The sequence below is a fragment of the Pocillopora damicornis genome, chromosome 12 (genome assembly GCF_964200805.1).
Source record: "Pocillopora damicornis chromosome 12, jaPocDami1.2, whole genome shotgun sequence".
Classification (NCBI taxonomy): domain Eukaryota; kingdom Metazoa; phylum Cnidaria; class Anthozoa; order Scleractinia; family Pocilloporidae; genus Pocillopora; species Pocillopora damicornis.
In genome coordinates, this window is record NC_142681.1 from 9,714,782 (window position 1) to 9,724,538 (window position 9,757).

The 9,757-nt window shown below is 39.6% G+C and overlaps 1 pseudogene across 1 annotated transcript; it reads left to right on the forward strand.

Moving 5' to 3' along the window:
* Positions 1 to 2,328: 2,328 nt before the first annotated feature.
* On the forward strand, positions 2,329 to 8,332 carry LOC149036400 (uncharacterized; annotated as a pseudogene). Its single transcript, XR_016181836.1, has 7 exons — positions 2,329 to 2,376; positions 3,595 to 3,616; positions 3,883 to 4,521; positions 4,722 to 4,835; positions 5,621 to 5,737; positions 7,353 to 7,460; positions 7,998 to 8,332. The product of XR_016181836.1 is annotated as an uncharacterized LOC149036400 (transcript).
* The last annotated feature ends 1,425 nt before the right edge of the window (positions 8,333 to 9,757 follow it).

Consider the following 9,757-nt stretch of genomic DNA (forward strand, 5'->3'; position numbering starts at 1 on the left):
ATATTGAAATTTAACAATTATAATAAACAATTACCAATACCATTTGTCAACCACTATTTTAATCCCGACGCGTGGGAGACCGCTATTTCAATTCCGACGCATGGGAAACCACTATTTCAATTCGACGCGTGGGGGAAACCATTATTTCAATTCCGACGCGTGAAAAACCATTACCGTATTTCTTCACCTATATGCCGAGCGATTTTTTCAACATTTGACACAAAAGTTTGGGAAATTTTTCACAAGAAACGGGGTTCGGCTTATAGCCAAGGGTTTGGGATTCAAAAACAAGTACAAATTTAATGTTAATGCGAAATGACCGTAAATTCAGTGACTGCAGCGCTCTTTACATGCTTTAAAATTGTCATTACAACAACGTATTTCTGACCACCAATCAGATTCTTTGCTTCCCACTTATTGAAAGACTATCTCACTCGACTCGGTAAACACTCTTCTCATTTCACACTACAAATGAATTACTTTGTCTCTTTGTTGTGAAAACCACTCCATCGCTTGCTTGTCTAGTTCGGGACACTTGGGAGTGAAACGGCCCATTTTTGCACGTTTCGCAGACATCCTAGGCTTGCCAGAAAGAATAGTCTCCTGATCTTTTCTCCAGGGTTTTGGAGAAGAGTTTCTATTGGATAACACGAGTCTGTTGGAAGGTCTCTAACTTTTAGGGTCTCGGCTTATAGCTGAAGAAATACGGTATTTCAATTCTGTCGCGTGGGAAACCACTATTTCAATTCCGACGCGTGATTTCGATTGCCGTATGGAATCAAATGCTTGACTAATTTCCTCGAAAAAGTTTCTGTTGAATTACATCATTGATTTCCTGTTCTTCTGAGAATGTTTCGCAATGGGAAAATGTTGTGAGATCATAGCGCTAGTCTCCTATAGTATTCCGACACTTTTATGTCATGAAATGATTCCCTCAAATGATTTTATAACATAGCTAGTAAATTTGTCTAGTCAAATTCAATTTCGCGAGCGTGCTTCATATTCCTATTGTGCACGCTCATGACGTCAGCTAACATATCCCTCGAGAAAAAAATTTTCCATCGGGTTGAAAATGTTGTAAAACAATTGGTTCATACGTCAGCTATGCGTTCATCGAGATATGAAGCACGCGGGAAGTTTGGAGAGCACGAGAGATGCGTAAGAGTTGCTCGAGGCGTAGCCGAGAGCAACTCTGGCTTCTTGAACCTATTGTTAATTGTTAAACAATTTCATGAAATGATTTCGTTGAAAATTTCCATAATATGGAAAGTAGTATAGAGATCACTTTGTGATCTCGTACAGCCAACTCCCATACTACAATAGAAATTACTGTTCCATAATTATCCTTTCATATCGTGGCGAAAACAGACAAATTACTAAACCACCTGAGTCAACCACGATCATTTCGTATTAAGAATCGGCAGCAATTTTTTAAACATATTCTCCTTCTTTCAATGTCAGTGCTGATGATGAGAAAAGTCAAGCAGCTTGTTAAAAACCCATTATCGATAAAGGAATGAGTCCTTTAATCAAACGTCAGGTGAAGGGGAGTTCAATGTTGTGTTTGCTGCCCGTGGGTAAAATGTTTACGAACAATGTAGTCTTTGCTGCGCGTGGGATGACTTTTCAGTGTTGCCTGGTACCACTTTATGAGCAAACAAAAATGTTCCTTCTCCGGCAACAAAAGCTAAACGCGCTCTCATCTTGAATTAAATTTTAAACGAACGTTTTTATCATAGTTGATGTGAGGTTTGAAAATTGGAGAATATTACTTGGGGTACATCGTCAGATATTTAGTTTTAGCTAGGGCATATTCGCTCACTGGATGCGTTTAGACCAATCACGTATAAGCGAAAAATATTTGATAGATTATGAAAAGAGATTTGCAGCAGCTGATAAAAGTAACAAGAAACTAGGTTTGTTTTAAAAAATTCTCTCAAACTGAGCGGTAAAGTCCCACATTTTTAGAAAACTCAAGGTAAAGCGAAGTTTCAGTACGTATCGGCGAGGAGAAAAGATGGCAGTTTCTACAAGAAAAATGACTCGCTGTCATTATGTGATCTACAAACCAGACTGCGTGTCTCTCTCTCTCCTTCATGCGTGACTAGTTACAAGCAAAGAAAAAAAATCAATGTTTTTGTTCTGATGATCAACAGAACAGTAATACCAATAAAAATTTTTTCTTCTTAGGCTCAATGAGTTATTGTTCAATGATCTTCTCGACTGTGACTCGAGTATTGTTCAATAGTATATTTTCCCCTTCGGCGAACAGTATGAATTGTTAGACATACTCCGTTCTTGAGGATTCCCGGGAGTAACCCGGGAGCTATGAATGCAAATGCACGCCTGGATTTACAGGAAGAAATTGCGAAACAGGTGGGTTATTGATCATAGACATCACCTGAGCTTTTGCAAGGTTACATTATTTGTCATATGCCTACGTACTTCAAATCACTGAATTAATAGGTAACGTGTTGATCTTAGAGAAAATTTCGACAGTACAGTTTTAAAAATCGATTTAAGTGATATTCGAACCGGTGACCTTCGAGATATCAATTGATTGCATGAATCTCTGGCCAAAAAGAATCGAAGATGGTTCTTCAGAAAGAAACTCTTGACAGATTTAAGAATCTTTCGGGCCGACCGTGGGACCAATTTATTGGTGCCATCTCAAGGAAGAAATATTTCTGGAGTTTAAAGTTAATCCCGTGATATGGCATAGTTGGTATGATCTGAAATCACCTAAGTCTATTCTTTTTTCCTTTTTAATTTCAAAGAACTGAACAGTAAACTCCCAAGTTGTGGGCAATTAAACTAAAGGTCAAACAATTTTAAGTTCTAATTTTGCTGTTCGAGAACTGCAAAGAAAACAAAAGAATGTGACATGCAGGCCTGGGAAACAAGATATCAAGTTAGGCAACGTGCAAACTTACTTTGAGGGGGGCATGCTATACAGATCATCCAGATCTTCGTGCAGACTCAAAGTTTTTCATATTACTGGTATTTATTTCCTTTCTCTTGTATTGAGGGATTCGAGAGAGTCAAATGTGGGTGATAACAGTCAGTAAATGTGACTAAAACTACCCATGACTAGGAAGAAAAATTTCCCCCCTCTTAAAAGTTTTTTATTTGAGGCAGATATTGATGAATGCCGGAACTCAAAGCCATGCCAAAATGGCGGACAGTGTGAGAACACACATGGGAGCTATAAATGCACATGCAAACCTGGATTTACGGGAAAAAATTCCGAAGCAGCTGGTTTATCAACTATAGACGAAAAATATACCGTTGACTGCAGGTCTTGTGAACTTTCGACTAAATTCAAAAACAATAATGATGATGAGAAAGATGTTTTTCGTCCTGTAATGAGCGAGGGACAAAGAAAAAATTCTGAGTCCCTCAGAGGAGAGGGTCATCAATGAAAGTGAGCACCAAAAGGGGAGGGTAATACCTCTTCGTAAGCTATTCAAGGGGAGGGTCACACCCCTTTTCCAGCGTTTTTTAGAGAGGATTTTTCTGACGTTGCTTTCCATTTTCTCACGGATTAAGTTTCTCTTTTCACCTAATTTAATTCAATTTGGTGTTTTATTATAGGTTCTTGGTTACATTCCTACATGTATATTATGCCATGGCACATAGTTCAGCTCGCAGACATTCAATGTCGAGATATATTTACATTCAAACATTTTGCGTTCGCAAGAGAAATGTTCTAAGGTTTCTACGCCATGGAACATACCAAGTAGTAGTGAGGGCGAAACTTTATTTGCATTTGTGGTTTGGTTGGCTTGATAGGATGATACTCACTTAAAGATGCTATCTGGAAACTGTTTTATCATTCAACGAACAAAAGTTGTTGACATGTCACTCTGTTTTACTTTGCAGCAATCAGTGTACCAAATCCTGTGGCCGTCTATCCTCTAAACAGCAAGTATCTATCAAGAGAAATTAAAGATCGACTGCCCCCGGGTATCCTCAGCCATGTGTCTTTGGCGCCTGGAATCGATGGAAAGGAAGGCGGCTCCTACAAATTCGCAGGACATATCGGCAGTTACATTGAGTTTCCGAATAATGGAAGATTAGACGTAAAGCACTCCATCACGATTTTATGTTGGGTGTATCCTCAGAGTACAGCTGGTCCTCTCTTCTCGTACAGCGCTTCCGATAACTGGGGTGTTCTCTTTTGGATGACGAAAGGACAGTTGTTTGCTATGTTCTCACGCAGGGACCACCAACACACAAGGTATCTGTTTTACGATGCTTTGGCTTTGGCTTTTAACCAGTGGCATCACGTGGGGTGCTCGTATGACTTCATTTCCGGTGAGGCAAATTTATGGTTAAATGGACAATCGGTGCTAAAGATGAATATTGGAAAAGAGGCTGAACTTGCCACCCAAGAAGAAGTCCGAATTGGTGCTGTCAACATGGAGAAGCGGTACTTTCAAGGAAGGGTCACTGACGTACAAGTTTATGACGTGGCCCTGAACGCTGAGCAAATAAAAGCCGTAGAAGGCGTTGTTCAAGGCGGTAATTATTCTAAGACTTTAATTTATGCCAATTGATAACGTCTTCATAAACCAGTTACCGCGGTACCTCTATTTTTTTAAGAATTCTTATAAACCTTTTGCAGAGTGCTTCGTAGTTTACAGTCTAACGAATAGAGGATCTTTTACCGGGTGTAGTGAGGGAGGTCATTTAACTGATAGAAGTGTATGTGTTTGTAGCTGATGTTTGCGCAGACAAAAAGCCCTGTCAGAATGGGGGTGAATGTAGCAGCTCTGGTGACAGCTACACCTGTTCTTGTGTTGAGGGGTTCCAGGGAAAAAATTGCGAAACTGGTAAGTAAAAGCCTCACAAAAAATGTGTCAACAATGAAAGTTTGAGGATAAAATGCCTCCAATACTGCGATGCCTTTCAACAACAAATTTCGACATGTTGATTTTGAAAAATGAAAGCTTAAAATTGACAAAATAACTCTACAACAGGTTACTACAGTTCGTCTCCGATTCAGGATCGCAGGACCTTTCCAGACCCCACCTTTCCCTGTTCTTGTTTGTTGGAAAATTTCGTTCTTATTCTTATCATCAAATTTTCTATTTAGAATGCATTTAAACTAACTGGTTGCTCCGTTTTAAGCCCATATTTTTCGCGGCGTGGTTAAAGTGAAAGAACTTCTGAAACTCTCGACTAGAAATCTCCAAACTGCTCGCCGAGAAGGAAAAGTTGGCATGTTTTTGCTTCAAGGAAATTGCGAAAAACTGACTGGATCTTCATTTAACTATAAAGATACTCAGAGACACAGGGCAGCCCATAATTGACATTCAAAAATCGATTGATTAATCGATCCAATGATTTATGTTAATGCCTAAAAAAGTCAGACTAAACAGGTGCTTCTTTTAAAAAAATTCACAAATAAGAAAGACACACCATAACTATAAAGTTGTTCGTTGTATTCGCGTCTGATTTGTCCCCCCTTGAACCGACTCAGAATAAAAGGCTTGACTTTTTTCATATCAGAACAGTGAGAAATGAAATTTCGAACTGAAAAGTTACTTAAACCTGTCTCTCAGGGACAACCCTTGTGCTTAAAAATTTTAACTTTGATGTTTTCTATTCTGGCTAGATATCAACGAATGTATAACTTTACATCCATGCCAAAATGGCGGACAGTGCACAAACACACAAGGCGGCTACGAATGCAAATGCAAACCTGGGTTTACAGGAAAAAATTGTGAAAAAGGTGAGAAAATTACTGGACATTAGCTGTTGTTCATGGCCTTTGTGCTTGCAAAGAAAGCAACAAGTTAACCTTCTCCAAACAAACTTGGGGATTTCGACGGTAGCCTGCGGAGCAGACGTAATTTTGGCGAGCGAGTGCTCATTATTTTCTCAACAAAAATTATGGCCACCATCTTCGATTTTAATGGCAACGGAAGGCTGGGAAGAGAAAGAAATTTCCACCAAGGGGGCGGTCGACAGTCAATGATAGGGAGAGGGGTGGGGGAAGGGGAGTGAAGATTACGCCTGTTTGAGGTCATTGTTATTTTGCAAAACTCCGTTCGCCCTCGAAAGGAGTTCCTGATGAGCGCGGTTAAGCTCCAGCTGTCAATTAAAAGCCAAATGTATCATTTGGACATTTTGCTGCTGCGGGGAAAATACGAAGGATGGCAAACTCTGTAAATGATGAAGTTGTTAGTTTCGATTCCGCCTTGAGGGAAGCAAGTGTCTTTCGGAATTTAATATTTCTCGTGCATCAAAGTCGGAAAAAAAAGAAACAATTGCTACACTGGTTCTGGAAAGAATCTACTGCCCGTGTTGCCAAATGGCTTTGGGAAAAGCCTGATTCAGGTGTTGGTTCCTATTAAAGAAATTATGACGGGGAAACTTTCGAGCGTAGTTGTCGTTTTTCCGCTCCAATGTATTGTTTATGATCAAATGGAATAGGCATCTTCGATCGGATTAACAGTAGCTACGCTCACGGATTAGCCATGATTTTGGACATCGCATATATAAAAGTATTACTTGTTCTGTTCGTGCAAAGCTTTGGCATATTAAAAAGGCGCTGTCTTCTTAGGTTATAGCGTGAGTTGTCATGGTCCGGTGGAAGGAGCGCCTTCAATTCATGCTTTGGATCACTGACAATGTTATCAAAAAGCCTGCTACATAGTACGTAATAATGCTCCAAAATGGGTGTTAACCACACCTTCATCGCCGAGTTGCACTTTCCTGAGGTTACTATTGATATTGCTCTTTTCTCGAGCCGTACCAGCTCTTTCTCTAGGTACCGGGGGAGACCGTTATATTTGAACCTACTTAAGTTTCGCGAAACCAACTGGGCACTCCGATGATAATGGGAACTGAACTCTTAAAAGATCCTATTCATGATACCGGAGCCGGACATTATTACGTTATATTTTTTCTTGAAAGGTATACTATATGTTAATGAGGACCTACTCGTTTCCGGTACTAGCCCATGTTATCTTTTCTCTTCTTTTGAATCTTGCATTGACTTTCCTTCTGTAAAATATGTGGAGTTACTCTCAGCGTAGATTAATGTGTGGACAATTCAATGTGGCAGATTTATGTTTGCACATTAATTTGACATTCTGAGAACTTTACGTAATAACTATGCAGATACATGGTAGCTCTACCGCTCCTTATGAAGCTTAATCATCCCTCTTTCTTAGAGCCAGGCGTATACAGTGAACACGATACTATTTTACATAAACACGTTCGACGGTGCGCGCAGTCTCTTGGACGAATCAGGCTACATGAGATGCACCCCACGAGAAATAAATTACGAAAACGACCTCGGCTTTTATATCACCTTTTCTACGTTTTTGTATGAAATGCAGATGAGGACGATTGTTTAAATGCTGTGTGTTACAGTGGAGGAAAGTGTATCAACGGAATCAACAGCTACACGTGTGACTGCAAGGAATGATTCATTGGAGAACAGTGTGGTAAGAACGCTAAAAGGTCAACGGGTGTGTTTTGGTGACACCTTTTCTCGAACTGTTAAGGCTTTCCGGCAAAATAGAAATTAGAAAAACAGCATACGAGAGGTAAAATTTGACCCACCTCTTTACCGCTCCAGCATTCCTCTTTGAAATACATTTTGCTTCGCTTCGGGAGTACAAGGGTTTTTTTCCTTTTTTTGAACCTACTCTTTTCATATTTTTGTTCTCTTTGTTCCACGTCATTGATTAGTTCTACTGATTTTCAGAGCGAGACTGAAAGCTTGTTTTTGCCTACCAAGTAGCTTAAAACCCGACTTTGTCATGAGATTCATACCTAACTCTGTACATACACTTACCTATCCCCTTTCGAAAATGTACGAAGCGAGAAATTTCTGGCGAGTGTCGTCGCTCATTGTTGTCTTTATTACAATTCAAAGACTGAGAAGTAAACATCTTTTATAGGAAATCGTGCATTATGGCCTTAAGAAAAAACCCTTCCTTACTTAATTGTATCGATGGAGTTGATTGTATGTGTTATAGAGTGGGAAAAGCAAGGATGCTTTAAAGAAGTCAAAAAGAAAAACAAGGCCATGGGTAAAGTTCTTGAAAAATTCAGAAAGTACAAGAAGAATATCAAAGGTGCTGTGGAGGCTTGTATGAAAGCAGCTAAGGGGAAAAAACTGGAGATCTTTGGGGTTCGTGGGAAATTCAGCTGTGCGACAACCAAAGGCAATGCTGATTACAATGTGCATGGTGCATCACCCAAAGGGTGCAAAGAAGAAGGAGATCACGGAGTCGGAGTAAAATTGGCCAATTATGTCTACGTTTTGAAAAAGAATTAGAGGCATAAACTTCCCTCAAATCTGTATTTCTCGGCCTAAGCGACACCAAAAATAGTTCCTTTGTAATTTTGTAAGCACTTTCTATAGCATTTTTCTATAGCATATTGTCAAGGGAAATAAATCTCAAGGCTCAAAGCCAATAACGTTCGAGCACGTAAAAGACTCCCTGAAAAAAGCTAAATTTTGGAAATTGATTGTGATGAAATCCCTGTTCCGTTTTCTGTACTGCAGGGATACTGAGTAGTTCAAAATCTTCACTTTGTGATGATTTTCGCGCGAATCGTACAAATTTCTATTGTGGCGACTGGGTTTTACATGTAGTACTGCCGCTGACAAGCTGCGATTTCTGCTCTCAGATTCTCAGTGTTTACGAGCGTTCAATTGAGGTTTTCTTTTTTTTTTGGTTGTTTTTACTTAGAATGAGCGGAAATCTGCTGATATATCCAAAAATGTCCATTTCTCGTCTTCTTTGGGGCGACCGATGGAAACTTCATGGAGAAATACAGCCTCACGCCATCGTAATAACTTACATGTTTATGACAAATGACCGGTGTGAGGATAGTTTCGTGTAGATCAGCCGACTTCAACATGTTTCAAAGGACATACAAGTATAACAGTGTATCCTCAGAGGACTTCGGATCGCTCAAATTCCAATAAAAACGGCAGCACTCGGAATCTGGATGATATGCACACGATTTGAGGTATATGTTTGTAGTTACGTCGAGTAGTCCTCCATGAAGTTTGATGACAACCAGAGGCGAGATTTCTCTTCGGGATGTTGCTCATAAGATAACATTCTTCCAAGGCCGTGCATGTTTCATTTTTCTGAAACATTTGTTGTTGAGAACATTAGGTGTAAACATCGCCAAATTATGCAATATCTGATTTTGAGCTTTTTTCGCGAATTGCCCCTTTAAAAAGTAGAGGCAGGCCCGCAGAGATTTTTACATATTTAAAAATTAGAATATTATAACCAGCTAGGTGGGTAGTTTCAGTTCCAGAATCGGCGTACTTTTGGAGACATTCAGATAAACGTTTTCCCTGTTTTACCCGACAACAAAAATGACCGAAACTGTACCGAGATGAATAATCTATTGGTGTGTTCACATTCACTCCCAGGGAAAATTGAATAAATCAAAGTGAAGACAAATGACGTCACTATATTTGGTAGAAGTGCCAATTTATAATGTTCTATTCAGCTTGAGATAGAGAAAGAAACATTTCACTCTTTTTTTGCGACGTTTTTGTATGAAAATGAGGCCCCAGACCTCGAACAAGCAGCCGTTGTTACCATGGCAACAAGAGTGCTGCGACCTTTAAAAAGGGCGTTTTTGTGCATCCCCCCTAAGTGCCTAACTACATGCAAAATTTGAAGGGGTGTTGAAAATTTTCATTTCCCAAGATGTTTGATTCTTACAGAGACTTGTTCTTAAATGCAATCGAAAGAGACGATTTTCT